Source organism: Lithobates pipiens, unplaced genomic scaffold, assembly GCF_037356315.1.
Source record: "Lithobates pipiens isolate NorthernLeopardFrog02 unplaced genomic scaffold, aLitPip1_a1.2 Scaffold_18, whole genome shotgun sequence".
In the NCBI taxonomy this organism is placed as follows: Eukaryota; Metazoa; Chordata; class Amphibia; order Anura; family Ranidae; genus Lithobates; species Lithobates pipiens.
The window spans coordinates 579,375,969-579,399,502 of NW_027507758.1; the positions used below are offsets into that span (position 1 = coordinate 579,375,969).

The 23,534-nt window shown below is 43.8% G+C and overlaps 17 non-coding genes across 17 annotated transcripts; all 17 read right to left on the reverse strand.

Annotated features, from left to right (window-relative positions):
* Positions 1 to 1,960: 1,960 nt before the first annotated feature.
* TRNAS-CGA (transfer RNA serine (anticodon CGA)) lies at positions 1,961 to 2,042 on the reverse strand. Its single transcript has one exon. It is a non-coding gene; the product is annotated as a tRNA-Ser (tRNA).
* Positions 2,043 to 3,999: 1,957 nt separating this feature from the next.
* Positions 4,000 to 4,081, reverse strand: TRNAS-CGA (transfer RNA serine (anticodon CGA)). The gene has a single exon. It is a non-coding gene; the product is annotated as a tRNA-Ser (tRNA).
* A 2,173-nt stretch (positions 4,082 to 6,254) lies between these two features.
* On the reverse strand, positions 6,255 to 6,336 carry TRNAS-AGA (transfer RNA serine (anticodon AGA)). The gene has a single exon. It is a non-coding gene; the product is annotated as a tRNA-Ser (tRNA).
* A 1,740-nt stretch (positions 6,337 to 8,076) lies between these two features.
* Positions 8,077 to 8,158, reverse strand: TRNAS-CGA (transfer RNA serine (anticodon CGA)). Its single transcript has one exon. It is a non-coding gene; the product is annotated as a tRNA-Ser (tRNA).
* Positions 8,159 to 8,293: 135 nt separating this feature from the next.
* Positions 8,294 to 8,375, reverse strand: TRNAS-AGA (transfer RNA serine (anticodon AGA)). The gene has a single exon. It is a non-coding gene; the product is annotated as a tRNA-Ser (tRNA).
* Positions 8,376 to 10,115: 1,740 nt separating this feature from the next.
* TRNAS-CGA (transfer RNA serine (anticodon CGA)) lies at positions 10,116 to 10,197 on the reverse strand. The gene has a single exon. It is a non-coding gene; the product is annotated as a tRNA-Ser (tRNA).
* A 135-nt stretch (positions 10,198 to 10,332) lies between these two features.
* On the reverse strand, positions 10,333 to 10,414 carry TRNAS-AGA (transfer RNA serine (anticodon AGA)). The gene has a single exon. It is a non-coding gene; the product is annotated as a tRNA-Ser (tRNA).
* A 1,740-nt stretch (positions 10,415 to 12,154) lies between these two features.
* Positions 12,155 to 12,236, reverse strand: TRNAS-CGA (transfer RNA serine (anticodon CGA)). The gene has a single exon. It is a non-coding gene; the product is annotated as a tRNA-Ser (tRNA).
* Positions 12,237 to 14,192: 1,956 nt separating this feature from the next.
* TRNAS-CGA (transfer RNA serine (anticodon CGA)) lies at positions 14,193 to 14,274 on the reverse strand. The gene has a single exon. It is a non-coding gene; the product is annotated as a tRNA-Ser (tRNA).
* Positions 14,275 to 16,231: 1,957 nt separating this feature from the next.
* Positions 16,232 to 16,313, reverse strand: TRNAS-CGA (transfer RNA serine (anticodon CGA)). Its single transcript has one exon. It is a non-coding gene; the product is annotated as a tRNA-Ser (tRNA).
* A 135-nt stretch (positions 16,314 to 16,448) lies between these two features.
* TRNAS-AGA (transfer RNA serine (anticodon AGA)) lies at positions 16,449 to 16,530 on the reverse strand. Its single transcript has one exon. It is a non-coding gene; the product is annotated as a tRNA-Ser (tRNA).
* Positions 16,531 to 18,270: 1,740 nt separating this feature from the next.
* TRNAS-CGA (transfer RNA serine (anticodon CGA)) lies at positions 18,271 to 18,352 on the reverse strand. The gene has a single exon. It is a non-coding gene; the product is annotated as a tRNA-Ser (tRNA).
* A 135-nt stretch (positions 18,353 to 18,487) lies between these two features.
* Positions 18,488 to 18,569, reverse strand: TRNAS-AGA (transfer RNA serine (anticodon AGA)). The gene has a single exon. It is a non-coding gene; the product is annotated as a tRNA-Ser (tRNA).
* A 1,741-nt stretch (positions 18,570 to 20,310) lies between these two features.
* Positions 20,311 to 20,392, reverse strand: TRNAS-CGA (transfer RNA serine (anticodon CGA)). Its single transcript has one exon. It is a non-coding gene; the product is annotated as a tRNA-Ser (tRNA).
* Positions 20,393 to 20,527: 135 nt separating this feature from the next.
* On the reverse strand, positions 20,528 to 20,609 carry TRNAS-AGA (transfer RNA serine (anticodon AGA)). The gene has a single exon. It is a non-coding gene; the product is annotated as a tRNA-Ser (tRNA).
* Positions 20,610 to 22,349: 1,740 nt separating this feature from the next.
* TRNAS-CGA (transfer RNA serine (anticodon CGA)) lies at positions 22,350 to 22,431 on the reverse strand. The gene has a single exon. It is a non-coding gene; the product is annotated as a tRNA-Ser (tRNA).
* A 135-nt stretch (positions 22,432 to 22,566) lies between these two features.
* On the reverse strand, positions 22,567 to 22,648 carry TRNAS-AGA (transfer RNA serine (anticodon AGA)). Its single transcript has one exon. It is a non-coding gene; the product is annotated as a tRNA-Ser (tRNA).
* Positions 22,649 to 23,534: the final 886 nt, after the last annotated feature.

Genomic DNA, 23,534 nt, shown 5'->3' on the forward strand with positions numbered 1-23,534 from the left:
GGGACCCTAGATTCCCGCCGGCTTTTTCGGCACCGGAGAGCTTTGAGGGTTGGTCTCAGAAAGACCTGGTTACCCTTGAGGCCCTTTCCCAAGAACAGCCGTTTTGTACCTTTGCTTCTCTCCAGGAGCAGTTCGGGTTGCCCAGAGAAGATTTTTATAAATACCTGCAGGTTCGGCATTTCTACGCCACTCATTACTTGAAGTGGGGGCTTCCCCCTCCTAATGATTTTGAAAAGATTTGTAAGTCCTCATCTAGGGATCGGGGAAATATCTCCTGGTTGTACCGTTCTCTTGGAGAGGTACAGCTACAGGCTAAATCACAGGCTATGCTAGGTTGGGAGAGGGAGGTTGGCTTCGAAATGACCCCGGAGGAATGGGAAGATGTGATTTCAAACATGCGTAAATGCACGAAATCGTTGGCGGTCAGGGAAACTGCATTAAAACTGCACACTAGATGGTACTATACCCCTGCCAGGCTACATAGATTTTGCCCACTGGTCCCGGGGAGCTGCTTTCGTGGATGTCCGGAGCCGGGCTCCTTCTCCCATATCTTTTGGGGCTGTGGGGTACTGCAGCCCATTTGGCAACGGGTCGCTGATAAATTATTCCAGGTTACGGGCTCTAATATTGAAATCACGTGCCGGATTGGCCTTTTATTTGCTGACATCCCGGGACTAACTCCCCCGGCTCAGAAATTAGCCCATACACTAGTCAATGCAGTTCATTGGACTGTGGCGTTGCACTGGAGATCCCCGGGGGTTCCTTGGGAACAAGTTTTGCAGCGCATGGAGTCGATTAAGCTCATGGAGCGATTACACCACACTTTGCAAGACTCCATGCAGATTTTTGATCGTAAATGGTCCGTTTGGACTTCTCTGCAATGGATAACCCCAAGGCCTGACAGTCCGGCTGAGCACAGTGTTTAATGACAGGGTATATGAAGGTTTTTGATGACATTCACTTGTGGTAGCATTTTGGTTTTCTTTTTAGTTTTTCTTTTCTTTTCTTACTTTTTTCTTTACTTTGTTTGATTTTTCTTCTATTTTCACTCAATGAGGTACAAGGTTTCAGCGGAATTTTTCTATGAGTTCTCTTTGTTGGGATTAGCATACCACTCTATGTCATATCAGAGTATCAATGATTTATTGTTGTTACATTGTATGCTATTCTCTCTGATTACTTTTGTACCGATTGACCTTTTTTATTGTATATGTTTCAATAACCTTTAATAAAAACCGTTTGTAAACAAAAAAAGCTCCTATTCTTTAGAAGACGATGATTCGAAGAATTGCAATGCAAGTATCTCCCTGCTTTTGCTTTATTCACTCTGTTGATCTGTGCTTTCTTCTGCTGATTCTTAAATATATTGCCCCACCACAGGGGGCAGCAGGGACATAATTAAGAATTGTCTCTTTAAGGACCCTTTCACACAGGCAGCTTCAATTACCATCACCAGGGGTCTGTAAGCTGATTGGAGAAAAGCGGGCCGGATGACAGGTCTGTGTCTGCTCAATTTTAGCAATGCTTTTCTATTGTTTGGAAGGCAACTATTTTCACCACGATACCACCAACAACCCATGGAAAATACCAGCTAGAGAGACATAAACAAGAACGTGTTTGATGTAGACCGATAAAGTAGATCTAAATTCAAAGCTCTATTTTGTAGGGAACATCTTAAATTTGCGCCTAAGAAGTAGCCTGGAAATGTTAGCTATTGCCTTAAAGATTGTGCTGCCCTTCTTCTGCTTAGGTTCTGCAGTTTCATAGCTGTATATGTACAGTGTCAGAAAATCTAATACACTGCTGGCCTTTAGTACTAGTGTAATGAGATTTGGTTATGCCACTGCTGGCCTTTGTTTTCTTTGCTGGAGAGAAAGCTGCAAATGAAGATTTGAAGCGTAAGGAATGCGCCTGTTGAATTCATAAAGTCAGACCTTTGCAGAACTGTCCAAGAACATTCCGTAGTTGGCAGGATTTGAACCTGCGCAGGGAGACCCTAATGGATTTCGAGTCCATCGCCTTAACCACTCGGCCACAACTACACATGGGTTAGGCTTACCTTTGAGACATGGAAAAGGTTAAGTAGATTTGTGACTTGAGGTAGCAGTGAGCTTTGTGCCAATTGACTCAGGAGAATTCAAAAAAACAACACATGATTGAAAATGATCAAAGCAGAACATAGTCGGCAGGATTTGAACCTGCACGGGGAAACCCCAATGGATTTCTAGTCCATCGCCTTAACCACTCGGCCACGACTACCTACTGTGGTACTTCAGAGAGGTTGTTTGTAAGCTGAAGAAGCTCTAGGAAAAACTTCCATTGAAGTCACACTAAGTATAAGGTGAAGATCTAAGCACACGTCTTGTGGTGGAGGGCAAGTCTTCCATAGTGTTTGAATGACTAAAGAACAGACTGACAAATGCCCACAGAAAGGCATTATACATTCAGCTTATAAAAATAGAACTTTTCAGTATTTGTGAAAAACATAGTACCATACGTTCTAAACTTTTGGCTTGTGGCATGAAAAGACTCTGGTCTGGAAACCTGAGGAAATGCTTATATGATGAAAAACCATCCCACTGGAAGTTCTACTACCTGGAGATGGCTAATATTCCTTCATCCTTGCTCTATGTGCTCCAACCTTCCCACACCTGTGTGCTCTGTGTACATTTTAGGTTGAAAAATGCTTTGCAACTAATCCAAGCCACTTCTTTAGAGAAAAGAAGACACTTCTGTACTGTGGGCATTCCTAACCTGAAGCAAGAGTGCATATGTTGTCCATGACAATAACACAAGCCACTTGCAGTACAGGAACCATAACTGCTGAGAGTCATATCTTCATGGGACAATCCAAGAACAGACCGTATAGTTGGCAAGATTTTAACCTGTGCAGGGAGACCCCCATTTAGACAATCCAAGAACAGACTGTAGTTGGCAGGATTATGAAGCTGGAGCAGAGAGACCCCACAATAGAGTTCAAATCCATTGCCTTACCCACTCGGCCACAACTACAATCATGTCTATATGGCCTACCTTGACCACATGGAAGAGGCTAACTTTGAAGTGCAAGGCTTTGCTTTTTCAGTTCAGACCTACCACCCTAATGCCCCGAACGCTCTACTGTCCTGGACCCACAGCCCGTCTTTCGACAAAGTTCTGGCACCCTTTGTATGGACCATGTCCCTCTGCTGGGTGCCTTCCCGAGCACACCGATTTATGCCTGCACTGTTGGGGTGGAGTGATCTCCTGACCAACAGTGAAGGCATAATTCCAGTAGGGAAGCAGGGTATAAAGCTCCTATTCTTTAGAAGACGATGATTCGAAGACTTGCAATGCAAGTATCTCCCTGCTTTTGCTTTATTCACTCTGTTGATCTGTGCTTTCTTCTGCTGATTCTTGAATATATTGCCCCACCACAGGGGGCAGCAGGGACATAATTAAGAATTGTCTCTTTAAGGACCCTTTCACACAGGCAGCTTCAATTACCATCACCAGGGGTCTGTAAGCTGATTGGAGAAAAGCGGGCCGGATGACAGGTCTGTGTCTGCTCAATTTTAGCAATGCTTTTCTATTGTTTGGAAGGCAACTATTTTCACCACGATACCACCAACAACCCATGGAAAATACCAGCTAGAGAGACATAAACAAGAACGTGTTTGATGTAGACCGATAAAGTAGATCTAAATTCAAAGCTCTATTTTGTAGGGAACATCTTAAATTTGCGCCTAAGAAGTAGCCTGGAAATGTTAGCTATTGCCTTAAAGATTGTGCTGCCCTTCTTCTGCTTAGGTTCTCCAGTTTCATAGCTGTATATGTACAGTGTCAGAAAATCCAATACACTGCTGGCCTTTAGTACTAGTGTAATGAGATTTGGTTATGCCACTGCTGGCCTTTGTTTTCTTTGCTGGAGAGAAAGCTGCAAATGAAGATTTGAAGCGTAAGGAATGCACCTGTTGAATTCATAAAGTCAGACCTTTGCAGAACTGTCCAAGAACATGCCATAGTTGGCAGGATTGGAACCTGCGCAGGGAGACCCTAATGGATTTCGAGTCCATCGCCTTAACCACTCGGCCACAACTACACATGGGTTAGGCTTACCTTTGAGACATGGAAAAGGTTAAGTAGATTTGTGACTTGAGGTAGCAGTGAGCTTTGTGCCAATTGACTCAGGAGAATTCAAAAAAACAACACATGATTGAAAATGATCAAAGCAGAACGTAGTCGGCAGGATTTGAACCTGCACGGGGAAACCCCAATGGATTTCTAGTCCATCGCCTTAACCACTCGGCCACGACTACCTACTGTGGTACCTAAGAGATGTTGTTTGTAAGCTGAAAAAGCTCAAGGAAAAACTTCCATTGAAGTCACACTAAGTAGAAGGTGAAGATCTAAGCACACGTCTTGTGGTGGAGGGCAAGTCTTCCATAGTGTTTGAATGACTAAAGAACAGACGGACAAATGCCCACAGAAAGGCATTATACATTCAGCTTATAAAAATAGAACTTTTCAGTATTTGTGAAAAACATAGTACCATACGTTCTAAACTTTTGGCTTGTGGCATGAAAAGACTCTGGTCTGGAAACCTGAGGAAATGCTTATATGATGAAAAACCATCCCACTGGAAGTTCTACTACCTGGAGATGGCTAATATTCCTTCATCCTTGCTCTATGTGCTCCAACCTTCCCACACCTGTGTGCTCTGTGTACATTTTAGGTTGAAAAATGCTTTGCAACTAATCCAAGCCACTTCTTTAGAGAAAAGAAGACACTTCTGTACTGTGGGCATTCCTAACCTGAAGCAAGAGTGCATATGTTGTCCATGACAATAACACAAGCCACTTGCAGTACAGGAACCATAACTGCTGAGAGTCATATCTTCATGGGACAATCCAAGAACAGACCGTATAGTTGGCAAGATTTTAACCTGTGCAGGGAGACCCCATTTAGACAATCCAAGAACAGACTGTAGTTGGCAGGATTATGAAGCTGGAGCAGAGAGACCCCACAATAGAGTTCAAATCCATTGCCTTACCCACTCGGCCACAACTACAATCATGTCTATATGGCCTACCTTGACCACATGGAAGAGGCTAACTTTGAAGTGCAAGGCTTTGCTTTTTCAGTTCAGACCTACCACCCTAATGCCCCGAACGCTCTACTGTCCTGGACCCACAGCCCGTCTTTCGACAAAGTTCTGGCACCCTTTGTATGGACCATGTCCCTCTGCTGGGTGCCTTCCTGAGCACACCGATTTATGCCTGCACTGTTGGGGTGGAGTGATCTCCTGACCAACAGTGAAGGCATAATTCCAGTAGGGAAGCAGGGTATAAAGCTCCTATTCTTTAGAAGACGATGATTCGAAGACTTGCAATGCAAGTATCTCCCTGCTTTTGCTTTATTCACTCTGTTGATCTGTGCTTTCTTCTGCTGATTCTTGAATATATTGCCCCACCACAGGGGGCAGCAGGGACATAATTAAGAATTGTCTCTTTAAGGACCCTTTCACACAGGCAGCTTCAATTACCATCACCAGGGGTCTGTAAGCTGATTGGAGAAAAGCGGGCCGGATGACAGGTCTGTGTCTGCTCAATTTTAGCAATGCTTTTCTATTGTTTGGAAGGCAACTATTTTCACCACGATACCACCAACAACCCATGGAAAATACCAGCTAGAGAGACATAAACAAGAACGTGTTTGATGTAGACCGATAAAGTAGATCTAAATTCAAAGCTCTATTTTGTAGGGAACATCTTAAATTTGCGCCTAAGAAGTAGCCTGGAAATGTTAGCTATTGCCTTAAAGATTGTGCTGCCCTTCTTCTGCTTAGGTTCTCCAGTTTCATAGCTGTATATGTACAGTGTCAGAAAATCCAATACACTGCTGGCCTTTAGTACTAGTGTAATGAGATTTGGTTATGCCACTGCTGGCCTTTGTTTTCTTTGCTGGAGAGAAAGCTGCAAATGAAGATTTAAAGCGTAAGGAATGCGCCTGTTGAATTCATAAAGTCAGACCTTTGCAGAACTGTCCAAGAACATGCCATATTTGGCAGGATTTGAACCTGCGCAGGGAGACCCTAATGGATTTCAAGTCCATCGCCTTAACCACTCGGCCACAACTACACATGGGTTAAGCTTCCCTTTGAGACATGGAAAAGGTTAAGTAGATTTGTGACTTGAGGTAGCAGTGAGCTTTGTGCCAATTGACTCAGGAGAATTCAAAAAAACAACACATGATTGAAAATGATCAAAGCAGAACGTAGTCGGCAGGATTTGAACCTGCGCGGGGAAACCCCAATGGATTTCTAGTCCATCGCCTTAACCACTCGGCCACGACTACCTACTGTGGTACCTAAGAGAGGTTGTTTGTAAGCTGAAGAAGCTCTAGGAAAAGCTTCCATTGAAGTCACACTAAGTAGAAGGTGAAGATCTAAGCACACGTCTTGTGGTGGAGGGCAAGTCTTCCATAGTGTTTGAATGACTAAAGAACAGATGGACAAATGCCCACAGAAAGGCATTATACATTCAGCTTATAAAAATAGAACTTTTCAGTATTTGTGAAAAACATAGTACCATACGTTCTAAACTTTTGGCTTGTGGCATGAAAAGACTCTGGTCTGGAAACCTGAGGAAATGCTTATATGATGAAAAACCATCCCACTGGAAGTTCTACTACCTGGAGATGGCTAATATTCCTTCATCCTTGCTCTATGTGCTCCAACCTTCCCACACCTGTGTGCTCTGTGTACATTTTAGGTTGAAAAATGCTTTGCAACTAATCCAAGCCACTTCTTTAGAGAAAAGAAGACACTTCTGTACTGTGGGCATTCCTAACCTGAAGCAAGAGTGCATATGTTGTCCATGACAATAACACAAGCCACTTGCAGTACAGGAACCATAACTGCTGAGAGTCATATCTTCATGGGACAATCCAAGAACAGACCGTATAGTTGGCAAGATTTTAACCTGTGCAGGGAGACCCCCATTTAGACAATCCAAGAACAGACTGTAGTTGGCAGGATTATGAAGCTGGAGCAGAGAGACCCCACAATAGAGTTCAAATCCATTGCCTTACCCACTCGGCCACAACTACAATCATGTCTATATGGCCTACCTTGACCACATGGAAGAGGCTAACTTTGAAGTGCAAGGCTTTGCTTTTTCAGTTCAGACCTACCACCCTAATGCCCCGAACGCTCTACTGTCTTGGACCCACAGCCCGTCTTTCGACAAAGTTCTGGCACCCTTTGTATGGACCATGTCCCTCTGCTGGGTGCCTTCCTGAGCACACCGATTTATGCCTGCACTGTTGGGGTGGAGTGATCTCCTGACCAACAGTGAAGGCATAATTCCAGTAGGGAAGCAGGGTATAAAGCTCCTATTCTTTAGAAGACGATGATTCGAAGACTTGCAATGCAAATATCTCCCTGCTTTTCCTTTATTCACTCTGTTGATCTGTGCTTTCTTCTGCTGATTCTTGAATATATTGCCCCACCACAGGGGGCAGCAGGGACATAATTAAGAATTGTCTCTTTAAGGACCCTTTCACACAGGCAGCTTCAATTACCATCACCAGAGGTCTGTAAGCTGATTGGAGAAAAGCGGGCCGGATGACAGGTCTGTGTCTGCTCAATTTTAGCAATGCTTTTCTATTGTTTGGAAGGCAACTATTTTCACCACGATACCACCAACAACCCATGGAAAATACCAGCTAGAGAGACATAAACAAGAACGTGTTTGATGTAGACCGATAAAGTAGATCTAAATTCAAAGCTCTATTTTGTAGGGAACATCTTAAATTTGCGCCTAAGAAGTAGCCTGGAAATGTTAGCTATTGCCTTAAAGATTGTGCTGCCCTTCTTCTGCTTAGGTTCTCCAGTTTCATAGCTGTATATGTACAGTGTCAGAAAATCCAATACACTGCTGGCCTTTAGTACTAGTGTAATGAGATTTGGTTATGCCACTGCTGGCCTTTGTTTTCTTTGCTGGAGAGAAAGCTGCACATGAAGATTTGAAGCGTAAGGAATGCGCATGTTGAATTCATAAAGTCAGACCTTTGCAGAACTGTCCAAGAACATGCCGTAGTTGGCAGGATTTGAACCTGCGCAGGGAGACCCTAATGGATTTCGAGTCCATCGCCTTAACCACTCGGCCACAACTACACATGGGTTAGGCTTCCCTTTGAGACATGGAAAAGGTTAAGTAGATTTGTGACTTGAGGTAGCAGTGAGCTTTGTGCCAATTGACTCAGGAGAATTCAAAAAAACAACACATGATTGAAAATGATCAAAGCAGAACGTAGTCGGCAGGATTTGAACCTGCGCGGGGAAACCCCAATGGATTTCTAGTCCATCGCCTTAACCACTCGGCCACGACTACCTACTGTGGTACCTAAGAGAGGTTGTTTGTAAGCTGAAGAAGCTCTAGGAAAAACTTCCATTGAAGTCACACTAAGTATAAGGTGAAGATCTAAGCACACGTCTTGTGGTGGAGGGCAAGTCTTCCATAGTGTTTGAATGACTAAAGAACAGACGGACAAATGCCCACAGAAAGGCATTATACATTCAGCTTTTAAAAATAGAACTTTTCAGTATTTGTGAAAAACATAGTACCATACGTTCTAAACTTTTGGCTTGTGGCATGAAAAGACTCTGGTCTGGAAACCTGAGGAAATGCTTATATGATGACAAACCATCCCACTGGAAGTTCTACTACCTGGAGATGGCTAATATTCCTTCATCCTTGCTCTATGTGCTCCAACCTTCCCACACCTGTGTGCTCTGTGTACATTTTAGGTTGAAAAATGCTTTGCAACTAATCCAAGCCACTTCTTTAGAGAAAAGAAGACACTTCTGTACTGTGGGCATTCCTAACCTGAAGCAAGAGTGCATATGTTGTCCATGACAATAACACAAGCCACTTGCAGTACAGGAACCATAACTGCTGAGAGTCATATCTTCATGGGACAATCCAAGAACAGACCGTATAGTTGGCAAGATTTTAACCTGTGCAGGGAGACCCCCATTTAGACAATCCAAGAACAGACTGTAGTTGGCAGGATTATGAAGCTGGAGCAGAGAGACCCCACAATAGAGTTCAAATCCATTGCCTTACCCACTCGGCCACAACTACAATCATGTCTATATGGCCTACCTTGACCACATGGAAGAGGCTAACTTTGAAGTGCAAGGCTTTGCTTTTTCAGTTCAGACCTACCACCCTAATGCCCCGAACGCTCTACTGTCCTGGACCCACAGCCCGTCTTTCGACAAAGTTCTGGCACCCTTTGTATGGACCATGTCCCTCTGCTGGGTGCCTTCCTGAGCACACCGATTTATGCCTGCACTGTTGGGGTGGAGTGATCTCCTGACCAACAGTGAAGGCATAATTCCAGTAGAGAAGCAGGGTATAAAGCTCCTATTCTTTAAAAGACGATGATTCGAAGACTTGCAATGCAAGTATCTCCCTGCTTTTGCTTTATTCACTCTGTTGATCTGTGCTTTCTTCTGCTGATTCTTGAATATATTGCCCCACCACAGGGGGCAGCAGGGACATAATTAAGAATTGTCTCTTTAAGGACCCTTTCACACAGGCAGCTTCAATTACCATCACCAGGGGTCTGTAAGCTGATTGGAGAAAAGCGGGCCGGATGACAGGTCTGTGTCTGCTCAATTTTAGCAATGCTTTTCTATTGTTTGGAAGGCAACTATTTTCACCACGATACCACCAACAACCCATGGAAAATACCAGCTAGAGAGACATAAACAAGAACGTGTTTGATGTAGACCGATAAAGTAGATCTAAATTCAAAGCTCTATTTTGTAGGGAACATCTTAAATTTGCGCCTAAGAAGTAGCCTGGAAATGTTAGCTATTGCCTTAAAGATTGTGCTGCCCTTCTTCTGCTTAGGTTCTCCAGTTTCATAGCTGTATATGTACAGTGTCAGAAAATCCAATACACTGCTGGCCTTTAGTACTAGTGTAATGAGATTTGGTTATGCCACTGCTGGCCTTTGTTTTCTTTGCTGGAGAGAAAGCTGCAAATGAAGATTTAAAGCGTAAGGAATGCGCCTGTTGAATTCATAAAGTCAGACCTTTGCAGAACTGTCCAAGAACATGCCGTAGTTGGCAGGATTTGAACCTGCGCAGGGAGACCCTAACGGATTTCGAGTCCATCGCCTTAACCACTCGGCCACAACTACACATGGGTTAGGCTTCCCTTTGAGACATGGAAAAGGTTAAGTAGATTTGTGACTTGAGGTAGCAGTGAGCTTTGTGCCAATTGACTCAGGAGAATTCAAAAAAACAACACATGATTGAAAATGATCAAAGCAGAACGTAGTCGGCAGGATTTGAACCTGCGCGGGGAAACCCCAATGGATTTCTAGTCCATCGCCTTAACCACTCGGCCACGACTACCTACTGTGGTACCTAAGAGAGGTTGTTTGTAAGCTGAAGAAGCTCTAGGAAAAGCTTCCATTGAAGTCACACTAAGTAGAAGGTGAAGATCTAAGCACACGTCTTGTGGTGGAGGGCAAGTCTTCCATAGTGTTTGAATGACTAAAGAACAGATGGACAAATGCCCACAGAAAGGCATTATACATTCAGCTTATAAAAATAGAACTTTTCAGTATTTGTGAAAAACATAGTACCATACGTTCTAAACTTTTGGCTTGTGGCATGAAAAGACTCTGGTCTGGAAACCTGAGGAAATGCTTATATGATGAAAAACCATCCCACTGGAAGTTCTACTACCTGGAGATGGCTAATATTCCTTCATCCTTGCTCTATGTGCTCCAACCTTCCCACACCTGTGTGCTCTGTGTACATTTTAGGTTGAAAAATGCTTTGCAACTAATCCAAGCCACTTCTTTAGAGAAAAGAAGACACTTCTGTACTGTGGGCATTCCTAACCTGAAGCAAGAGTGCATATGTTGTCCATGACAATAACACAAGCCACTTGCAGTACAGGAACCATAACTGCTGAGAGTCATATCTTCATGGGACAATCCAAGAACAGACCGTATAGTTGGCAAGATTTTAACCTGTGCAGGGAGACCCCCATTTAGACAATCCAAGAACAGACTGTAGTTGGCAGGATTATGAAGCTGGAGCAGAGAGACCCCACAATAGAGTTCAAATCCATTGCCTTACCCACTCGGCCACAACTACAATCATGTCTATATGGCCTACCTTGACCACATGGAAGAGGCTAACTTTGAAGTGCAAGGCTTTGCTTTTTCAGTTCAGACCTACCACCCTAATGCCCCGAACGCTCTACTGTCCTGGACCCACAGCCCGTCTTTCGACAAAGTTCTGGCACCCTTTGTATGGACCATGTCCCTCTGCTGGGTGCCTTCCTGAGCACACCGATTTATGCCTGCACTGTTGGGGTGGAGTGATCTCCTGACCAACAGTGAAGGCATAATTCCAGTAGGGAAGCAGGGTATAAAGCTCCTATTCTTTAGAAGACGATGATTCGAAGACTTGCAATGCAAGTATCTCCCTGCTTTTGCTTTATTCACTCTGTTGATCTGTGCTTTCTTCTGCTGATTCTTGAATATATTGCCCCACCACAGGGGGCAGCAGGGACATAATTAAGAATTGTCTCTTTAAGGACCCTTTCACACAGGCAGCTTCAATTACCATCACCAGGGGTCTGTAAGCTGATTGGAGAAAAGCGGGCCGGATGACAGGTCTGTGTCTGCTCAATTTTAGCAATGCTTTTCTATTGTTTGGAAGGCAACTATTTTCACCACGATACCACCAACAACCCATGGAAAATACCAGCTAGAGAGACATAAACAAGAACGTGTTTGATGTAGACCGATAAAGTAGATCTAAATTCAAAGCTCTATTTTGTAGGGAACATCTTAAATTTGCGCCTAAGAAGTAGCCTGGAAATGTTAGCTATTGCCTTAAAGATTGTGCTGCCCTTCTTCTGCTTAGGTTCTCCAGTTTCATAGCTGTATATGTACAGTGTCAGAAAATCCAATACACTGCTGGCCTTTAGTACTAGTGTAATGAGATTTGGTTATGCCACTGCTGGCCTTTGTTTTCTTTGCTGGAGAGAAAGCTGCAAATGAAGATTTGAAGCGTAAGGAATGCACCTGTTGAATTCATAAAGTCAGACCTTTGCAGAACTGTCCAAGAACATGCCATAGTTGGCAGGATTGGAACCTGCGCAGGGAGACCCTAATGGATTTCGAGTCCATCGCCTTAACCACTCGGCCACAACTACACATGGGTTAGGCTTCCCTTTGAGACATGGAAAAGGTTAAGTAGATTTGTGACTTGAGGTAGCAGTGAGCTTTGTGCCAATTGACTCAGGAGAATTCAAAAAAACAACACATGATTGAAAATGATCAAAGCAGAACGTAGTCGGCAGGATTTGAACCTGCACGGGGAAACCCCAATGGATTTCTAGTCCATCGCCTTAACCACTCGGCCACGACTACCTACTGTGGTACCTAAGAGATGTTGTTTGTAAGCTGAAAAAGCTCAAGGAAAAACTTCCATTGAAGTCACACTAAGTAGAAGGTGAAGATCTAAGCACACGTCTTGTGGTGGAGGGCAAGTCTTCCATAGTGTTTGAATGACTAAAGAACAGACGGACAAATGCCCACAGAAAGGCATTATACATTCAGCTTATAAAAATAGAACTTTTCAGTATTTGTGAAAAACATAGTACCATACGTTCTAAACTTTTGGCTTGTGGCATGAAAAGACTCTGGTCTGGAAACCTGAGGAAATGCTTATATGATGAAAAACCATCCCACTGGAAGTTCTACTACCTGGAGATGGCTAATATTCCTTCATCCTTGCTCTATGTGCTCCAACCTTCCCACACCTGTGTGCTCTGTGTACATTTTAGGTTGAAAAATGCTTTGCAACTAATCCAAGCCACTTCTTTAGAGAAAAGAAGACACTTCTGTACTGTGGGCATTCCTAACCTGAAGCAAGAGTGCATATGTTGTCCATGACAATAACACAAGCCACTTGCAGTACAGGAACCATAACTGCTGAGAGTCATATCTTCATGGGACAATCCAAGAACAGACCGTATAGTTGGCAAGATTTTAACCTGTGCAGGGAGACCCCATTTAGACAATCCAAGAACAGACTGTAGTTGGCAGGATTATGAAGCTGGAGCAGAGAGACCCCACAATAGAGTTCAAATCCATTGCCTTACCCACTCGGCCACAACTACAATCATGTCTATATGGCCTACCTTGACCACATGGAAGAGGCTAACTTTGAAGTGCAAGGCTTTGCTTTTTCAGTTCAGACCTACCACCCTAATGCCCCGAACGCTCTACTGTCCTGGACCCACAGCCCGTCTTTCGACAAAGTTCTGGCACCCTTTGTATGGACCATGTCCCTCTGCTGGGTGCCTTCCTGAGCACACCGATTTATGCCTGCACTGTTGGGGTGGAGTGATCTCCTGACCAACAGTGAAGGCATAATTCCAGTAGGGAAGCAGGGTATAAAGCTCCTATTCTTTAGAAGACGATGATTCGAAGACTTGCAATGCAAGTATCTCCCTGCTTTTGCTTTATTCACTCTGTTGATCTGTGCTTTCTTCTGCTGATTCTTGAATATATTGCCCCACCACAGGGGGCAGCAGGGACATAATTAAGAATTGTCTCTTTAAGGACCCTTTCACACAGGCAGCTTCAATTACCATCACCAGGGGTCTGTAAGCTGATTGGAGAAAAGCGGGCCGGATGACAGGTCTGTGTCTGCTCAATTTTAGCAATGCTTTTCTATTGTTTGGAAGGCAACTATTTTCACCACGATACCACCAACAACCCATGGAAAATACCAGCTAGAGAGACATAAACAAGAACGTGTTTGATGTAGACCGATAAAGTAGATCTAAATTCAAAGCTCTATTTTGTAGGGAACATCTTAAATTTGCGCCTAAGAAGTAGCCTGGAAATGTTAGCTATTGCCTTAAAGATTGTGCTGCCCTTCTTCTGCTTAGGTTCTCCAGTTTCATAGCTGTATATGTACAGTGTCAGAAAATCCAATACACTGCTGGCCTTTAGTACTAGTGTAATGAGATTTGGTTATGCCACTGCTGGCCTTTGTTTTCTTTGCTGGAGAGAAAGCTGCAAATGAAGATTTAAAGCGTAAGGAATGCGCCTGTTGAATTCATAAAGTCAGACCTTTGCAGAACTGTCCAAGAACATGCCGTATTTGGCAGGATTTGAACCTGCGCAGGGAGACCCTAATGGATTTCGAGTCCATCGCCTTAACCACTCGGCCACAACTACACATGGGTTAGGCTTCCCTTTGAGACATGGAAAAGGTTAAGTAGATTTGTGACTTGAGGTAGCAGTGAGCTTTGTGCCAATTGACTCAGGAGAATTCAAAAAAACAACACATGATTGAAAATGATCAAAGCAGAACGTAGTCGGCAGGATTTGAACCTGCGCGGGGAAACCCCAATGGATTTCTAGTCCATCGCCTTAACCACTCAGCCACGACTACCTACTGTGGTACCTAAGAGAGGTTGTTTGTAAGCTGAAGAAGCTCTAGGAAAAGCTTCCATTGAAGTCACACTAAGTAGAAGGTGAAGATCTAAGCACACGTCTTGTGGTGGAGGGCAAGTCTTCCATAGTGTTTGAATGACTAAAGAACAGATGGACAAATGCCCACAGAAAGGCATTATACATTCAGCTTATAAAAATAGAACTTTTCAGTATTTGTGAAAAACATAGTACCATACGTTCTAAACTTTTGGCTTGTGGCATGAAAAGACTCTGGTCTGGAAACCTGAGGAAATGCTTATATGATGAAAAACCATCCCACTGGAAGTTCTACTACCTGGAGATGGCTAATATTCCTTCATCCTTGCTCTATGTGCTCCAACCTTCCCACACCTGTGTGCTCTGTGTACATTTTAGGTTGAAAAATGCTTTGCAACTAATCCAAGCCACTTCTTTAGAGAAAAGAAGACACTTCTGTACTGTGGGCATTCCTAACCTGAAGCAAGAGTGCATATGTTGTCCATGACAATAACACAAGCCACTTGCAGTACAGGAACCATAACTGCTGAGAGTCATATCTTCATGGGACAATCCAAGAACAGACCGTATAGTTGGCAAGATTTTAACCTGTGCAGGGAGACCCCCATTTAGACAATCCAAGAACAGACTGTAGTTGGCAGGATTATGAAGCTGGAGCAGAGAGACCCCACAATAGAGTTCAAATCCATTGCCTTACCCACTCGGCCACAACTACAATCATGTCTATATGGCCTACCTTGACCACATGGAAGAGGCTAACTTTGAAGTGCAAGGCTTTGCTTTTTCAGTTCAGACCTACCACCCTAATGCCCCGAACGCTCTACTGTCTTGGACCCACAGCCCGTCTTTCGACAAAGTTCTGGCACCCTTTGTATGGACCATGTCCCTCTGCTGGGTGCCTTCCTGAGCACACCGATTTATGCCTGCACTGTTGGGGTGGAGTGATCTCCTGACCAACAGTGAAGGCATAATTCCAGTAGGGAAGCAGGGTATAAAGCTCCTATTCTTTAGAAGACGATGATTCGAAGACTTGCAATGCAAATATCTCCCTGCTTTTCCTTTATTCACTCTGTTGATCTGTGCTTTCTTCTGCTGATTCTTGAATATATTGCCCCACCACAGGGGGCAGCAGGGACATAATTAAGAATTGTCTCTTTAAGGACCCTTTCACACAGGCAGCTTCAATTACCATCACCAGAGGTCTGTAAGCTGATTGGAGAAAAGCGGGCCGGATGACAGGTCTGTGTCTGCTCAATTTTAGCAATGCTTTTCTATTGTTTGGAAGGCAACTATTTTCACCACGATACCACCAACAACCCATGGAAAATACCAGCTAGAGAGACATAAACAAGAACGTGTTTGATGTAGACCGATAAAGTAGATCTAAATTCAAAGCTCTATTTTGTAGGGAACATCTTAAATTTGCGCCTAAGAAGTAGCCTGGAAATGTTAGCTATTGCCTTAAAGATTGTGCTGCCCTTCTTCTGCTTAGGTTCTCCAGTTTCATAGCTGTATATGTACAGTGTCAGAAAATCCAATACACTGCTGGCCTTTAGTACTAGTGTAATGAGATTTGGTTATGCCACTGCTGGCCTTTGTTTTCTTTGCTGGAGAGAAAGCTGCACATGAAGATTTGAAGCGTAAGGAATGCGCATGTTGAATTCATAAAGTCAGACCTTTGCAGAACTGTCCAAGAACATGCCGTAGTTGGCAGGATTTGAACCTGCGCAGGGAGACCCTAATGGATTTCGAGTCCATCGCCTTAACCACTCGGCCACAACTACACATGGGTTAGGCTTCCCTTTGAGACATGGAAAAGGTTAAGTAGATTTGTGACTTGAGGTAGCAGTGAGCTTTGTGCCAATTGACTCAGGAGAATTCAAAAAAACAACACATGATTGAAAATGATCAAAGCAGAACGTAGTCGGCAGGATTTGAACCTGCGCGGGGAAACCCCAATGGATTTCTAGTCCATCGCCTTAACCACTCGGCCACGACTACCTACTGTGGTACCTAAGAGAGGTTGTTTGTAAGCTGAAGAAGCTCTAGGAAAAACTTCCATTGAAGTCACACTAAGTATAAGGTGAAGATCTAAGCACACGTCTTGTGGTGGAGGGCAAGTCTTCCATAGTGTTTGAATGACTAAAGAACAGACGGACAAATGCCCACAGAAAGGCATTATACATTCAGCTTATAAAAATAGAACTTTTCAGTATTTGTGAAAAACATAGTACCATACGTTCTAAACTTTTGGCTTGTGGCATGAAAAGACTCTGGTCTGGAAACCTGAGGAAATGCTTATATGATGACAAACCATCCCACTGGAAGTTCTACTACCTGGAGATGGCTAATATTCCTTCATCCTTGCTCTATGTGCTCCAACCTTCCCACACCTGTGTGCTCTGTGTACATTTTAGGTTGAAAAATGCTTTGCAACTAATCCAAGCCACTTCTTTAGAGAAAAGAAGACACTTCTGTACTGTGGGCATTCCTAACCTGAAGCAAGAGTGCATATGTTGTCCATGACAATAACACAAGCCACTTGCAGTACAGGAACCATAACTGCTGAGAGTCATATCTTCATGGGACAATCCAAGAACAGACCGTATAGTTGGCAAGATTTTAACCTGTGCAGGGAGACCCCCATTTAGACAATCCAAGAACAGACTGTAGTTGGCAGGATTATGAAGCTGGAGCAGAGAGACCCCACAATAGAGTTCAAATCCATTGCCTTACCCACTCGGCCACAACTACAATCATGTCTATATGGCCTACCTTGACCACATGGAAGAGGCTAACTTTGAAGTGCAAGGCTTTGCTTTTTCAGTTCAGACCTACCACCCTAATGCCCCGAACGCTCTACTGTCCTGGACCCACAGCCCGTCTTTCGACAAAGTTCTGGCACCCTTTGTATGGACCATGTCCCTCTGCTGGGTGCCTTCCTGAGCACACCGATTTATGCCTGCACTGTTGGGGTGGAGTGATCTCCTGACCAACAGTGAAGGCATAATTCCAGTAGAGAAGCAGGGTATAAAGCTCCTATTCTTCAGAAGACGATGATTCGAAGACTTGCAATGCAAGTATCTCCCTGCTTTTGCTTTATTCACTCTGTTGATCTGTGCTTTCTTCTGCTGATTCTTGAATATATTGCCCCACCACAGGGGGCAGCAGGGACATAATTAAGAATTGTCTCTTTAAGGACCCTTTCACACAGGCAGCTTCAATTACCATCACCAGGGGTCTGTAAGCTGATTGGAGAAAAGCGGGCCGGATGACAGGTCTGTGTCTGCTCAATTTTAGCAATGCTTTTCTATTGTTTGGAAGGCAACTATTTTCACCACGATACCACCAACAACCCATGGAAAATACCAGCTAGAGAGACATAAACAAGAACGTGTTTGATGTAGACCGATAAAGTAGATCTAAATTCAAAGCTCTATTTTGTAGGGAACATCTTAAATTTGCGCCTAAGAAGTAGCCTGAAAATGTTAGCTATTGCCTTAAAGATTGTGCTGCCCTTCTTCTGCTTAGGTTCTGCAGTTTCATAGCTGTATATGTACAGTGTCAGAAAATCCAATACACTGCTGGCCTTTAGTACTAGTGTAATGAGATTTGGTTATGCCACTGCTGGCCTTTGTTTTCTTTGCTGGAGAGAAAGCTGCAAATGAAGATTTGAAGCGTAAGGAATGCGCCTGTTGAATTCATAAAGTCAGACCTTTGCAGAACTGTCCAAGAACATGCCGTAGTTGGCAGGATTTGAACCTGCGCAGGGAGACCCTAATGGATTTCGAGTCCATCGCCTTAACCACTCAGCCACAACTACACATGGGTTAGGCCTCCCTTTGAGACATGGAAAAGGTTAAGTAGATTTGTGACTTGAGGTAGCAGTGAGCTTTGTGCCAATTGACTCAGGAGAATTCAAAAAAACAACACATGATTGAAAATGATCAAAGCAGAACGTAGTCGGCAGGATTTGAACCTGCGCGGGGAAACCCCAATGGATTTCTAGTCCATCGCCTTAACCACTCGGCCACGACTACCTACTGTGGTACCTAAGAGAGGTTGTTTGTAAGCTGAAGAAGCTCTAGGAAAAACTTCCATTGAAGTCACACTAAGTATAAGGTGAAGATCTAAGCACACGTCTTGTGGTGGAGGGCAAGTCTTCCATAGTGTTTGAATGACTAAAGAACAGACTGACAAATGCTCACAGAAAGGCATTATACATTCAGCTTATAAAAATAGAACTTTTCAGTATTTGTGAAAAACATAGTACCATACGTTCTAAACTTTTGGCTTGTGGCATGAAAAGACTCTGGTCTGGAAACCTGAGGAAATGCTTATATGATGAAAAACCATCCCACTGGAAGTTCTACTACCTGGAGATGGCTAATATTCCTTCATCCTTGCTCTATGTGCTCCAACCTTCCCACACCTGTGTGCTCTGTGTACATTTTAGGTTGAAAAATGCTTTGCAACTAATCCAAGCCACTTCTTTAGAGAAAAGAAGACACTTCTGTACTGTGGGCATTCCTAACCTGAAGCAAGAGTGCATATGTTGTCCATGACAATAACACAAGCCACTTGCAGTACAGGAACCATAACTGCTGAGAGTCATATCTTCATGGGACAATCCAAGAACAGACCGTATAGTTGGCAAGATTTTAACCTGTGCAGGGAGACCCCCCATTTAGACAATCCAAGAACAGACTGTAGTTGGCAGGATTATGAAGCTGGAGCAGAGAGACCCCACAATAGAGTTCAAATCCATTGCCTTACCCACTCGGCCACAACTACAATCATGTCTATATGGCCTACCTTGACCACATGGAAGAGGCTAACTTTGAAGTGCAAGGCTTTGCTTTTTCAGTTCAGACCTACCACCCTAATGCCCCGAACGCTCTACTGTCCTGGACCCACAGCCCGTCTTTCGACAAAGTTCTGGCACCCTTTGTATGGACCATGTCCCTCTGCTGGGTGCCTTCCTGAGCACACCGATTTATGCCTGCACTGTTGGGGTGGAGTGATCTCCTGACCATCAGTGAAGGCATAATTCCAGTAGGGAAGCAGGGTATAAAGCTCCTATTCTTTAGAAGACGATGATTCGAAGACTTGCAATGCAAGTATCTCCCTGCTTTTGCTTTATTCACTCTGTTGATCTGTGCTTTCTTCTGCTGATTCTTGAATATATTGCCCCACCACAGGGGGCAGCAGGGACATAATTAAGAATTGTCTCTTTAAGGACCCTTTCACACAGGCAGCTTCAATTACCATCACCAGGGGTCTGTAAGCTGATTGGAGAAAAGCGGGCCGGATGACAGGTCTGTGTCTGCTCAATTTTAGCAATGCTTTTCTATTGTTTGGAAGGCAACTATTTTCACCACGATACCACCAACAACCCATGGAAAATACCAGCTAGAGAGACATAAACAAGAACGTGTTTGATGTAGACCGATAAAGTAGATCTAAATTCAAAGCTCTATTTTGTAGGGAACATCTTAAATTTGCGCCTAAGAAGTAGCCTGGAAATGTTAGCTATTGCCTTAAAGATTGTGCTGCCCTTCTTCTGCTTAGGTTCTCCAGTTTCATAGCTGTATATGTACAGTGTCAGAAAATCCAATACACTGCTGGCCTTTAGTACTAGTGTAATGAGATTTGGTTATGCCACTGCTGGCCTTTGTTTTCTTTGCTGGAGAGAAAGCTGCACATGAAGATTTGAAGCGTAAGGAATGCGCATGTTGAATTCATAAAGTCAGACCTTTGCAGAACTGTCCAAGAACATGCCGTAGTTGGCAGGATTTGAACCTGCGCAGGGAGACCCTAATGGATTTCGAGTCCATCGCCTTAACCACTCGGCCACAACTACACATGGGTTAGGCTTCCCTTTGAGACATGGAAAAGGTTAAGTAGATTTGTGACTTGAGGTAGCAGTGAGCTTTGTGCCAATTGACTCAGGAGAATTCAAAAAAACAACACATGATTGAAAATGATCAAAGCAGAACGTAGTCGGCAGGATTTGAACCTGCGCGGGGAAACCCCAATGGATTTCTAGTCCATCGCCTTAACCACTCGGCCACGACTACCTACTGTGGTACCTAAGAGAGGTTGTTTGTAAGCTGAAGAAGCTCTAGGAAAAACTTCCATTGAAGTCACACTAAGTATAAGGTGAAGATCTAAGCACACGTCTTGTGGTGGAGGGCAAGTCTTCCATAGTGTTTGAATGACTAAAGAACAGACGGACAAATGCCCACAGAAAGGCATTATACATTCAGCTTATAAAAATAGAACTTTTCAGTATTTGTGAAAAACATAGTACCATACGTTCTAAACTTTTGGCTTGTGGCATGAAAAGACTCTGGTCTGGAAACCTGAGGAAATGCTTATATGATGACAAACCATCCCACTGGAAGTTCTACTACCTGGAGATGGCTAATATTCCTTCATCCTTGCTCTATGTGCTCCAACCTTCCCACACCTGTGTGCTCTGTGTACATTTTAGGTTGAAAAATGCTTTGCAACTAATCCAAGCCACTTCTTTAGAGAAAAGAAGACACTTCTGTACTGTGGGCATTCCTAACCTGAAGCAAGAGTGCATATGTTGTCCATGACAATAACACAAGCCACTTGCAGTACAGGAACCATAACTGCTGAGAGTCATATCTTCATGGGACAATCCAAGAACAGACCGTATAGTTGGCAAGATTTTAACCTGTGCAGGGAGACCCCCATTTAGACAATCCAAGAACAGACTGTAGTTGGCAGGATTATGAAGCTGGAGCAGAGAGACCCCACAATAGAGTTCAAATCCATTGCCTTACCCACTCGGCCACAACTACAATCATGTCTATATGGCCTACCTTGACCACATGGAAGAGGCTAACTTTGAAGTGCAAGGCTTTGCTTTTTCAGTTCAGACCTACCACCCTAATGCCCCGAACGCTCTACTGTCCTGGACCCACAGCCCGTCTTTCGACAAAGTTCTGGCACCCTTTGTATGGACCATGTCCCTCTGCTGGGTGCCTTCCTGAGCACACCGATTTATGCCTGCACTGTTGGGGTGGAGTGATCTCCTGACCAACAGTGAAGGCATAATTCCAGTAGAGAAGCAGGGTATAAAGCTCCTATTCTTCAGAAGACGATGATTCGAAGACTTGCAATGCAAGTATCTCCCTGCTTTTGCTTTATTCACTCTGTTGATCTGTGCTTTCTTCTGCTGATTCTTGAATATATTGCCCCACCACAGGGGGCAGCAGGGACATAATTAAGAATTGTCTCTTTAAGGACCCTTTCACACAGGCAGCTTCAATTACCATCACCAGGGGTCTGTAAGCTGATTGGAGAAAAGCGGGCCGGATGACAGGTCTGTGTCTGCTCAATTTTAGCAATGCTTTTCTATTGTTTGGAAGGCAACTATTTTCACCACGATACCACCAACAACCCATGGAAAATACCAGCTAGAGAGACATAAACAAGAACGTGTTTGATGTAGACCGATAAAGTAGATCTAAATTCAAAGCTCTATTTTGTAGGGAACATCTTAAATTTGCGCCTAAGAAGTAGCCTGAAAATGTTAGCTATTGCCTTAAAGATTGTGCTGCCCTTCTTCTGCTTAGGTTCTGCAGTTTCATAGCTGTATATGTACAGTGTCAGAAAATCCAATACACTGCTGGCCTTTAGTACTAGTGTAATGAGATTTGGTTATGCCACTGCTGGCCTTTGTTTTCTTTGCTGGAGAGAAAGCTGCAAATGAAGATTTGAAGCGTAAGGAATGCGCCTGTTGAATTCATAAAGTCAGACCTTTGCAGAACTGTCCAAGAACATGCCGTAGTTGGCAGGATTTGAACCTGCGCAGGGAGACCCTAATGGATTTCGAGTCCATCGCCTTAACCACTCAGCCACAACTACACATGGGTTAGGCCTCCCTTTGAGACATGGAAAAGGTTAAGTAGATTTGTGACTTGAGGTAGCAGTGAGCTTTGTGCCAATTGACTCAGGAGAATTCAAAAAAACAACACATGATTGAAAATGATCAAAGCAGAACGTAGTCGGCAGGATTTGAACCTGCGCGGGGAAACCCCAATGGATTTCTAGTCCATCGCCTTAACCACTCGGCCACGACTACCTACTGTGGTACCTAAGAGAGGTTGTTTGTAAGCTGAAGAAGCTCTAGGAAAAACTTCCATTGAAGTCACACTAAGTATAAGGTGAAGATCTAAGCACACGTCTTGTGGTGGAGGGCAAGTCTTCCATAGTGTTTGAATGACTAAAGAACAGACTGACAAATGCTCACAGAAAGGCATTATACATTCAGCTTATAAAAATAGAACTTTTCAGTATTTGTGAAAAACATAGTACCATACGTTCTAAACTTTTGGCTTGTGGCATGAAAAGACTCTGGTCTGGAAACCTGAGGAAATGCTTATATGATGAAAAACCATCCCACTGGAAGTTCTACTACCTGGAGATGGCTAATATTCCTTCATCCTTGCTCTATGTGCTCCAACCTTCCCACACCTGTGTGCTCTGTGTACATTTTAGGTTGAAAAATGCTTTGCAACTAATCCAAGCCACTTCTTTAGAGAAAAGAAGACACTTCTGTACTGTGGGCATTCCTAACCTGAAGCAAGAGTGCATATGTTGTCCATGACAATAACACAAGCCACTTGCAGTACAGGAACCATAACTGCTGAGAGTCATATCTTCATGGGACAATCCAAGAACAGACCGTATAGTTGGCAAGATTTTAACCTGTGCAGGGAGACCCCCCATTTAGACAATCCAAGAACAGACTGTAGTTGGCAGGATTATGAAGCTGGAGCAGAGAGACCCCACAATAGAGTTCAAATCCATTGCCTTACCCACTCGGCCACAACTACAATCATGTCTATATGGCCTACCTTGACCACATGGAAGAGGCTAACTTTGAAGTGCAAGGCTTTGCTTTTTCAGTTCAGACCTACCACCCTAATGCCCCGAACGCTCTACTGTCCTGGACCCACAGCCCGTCT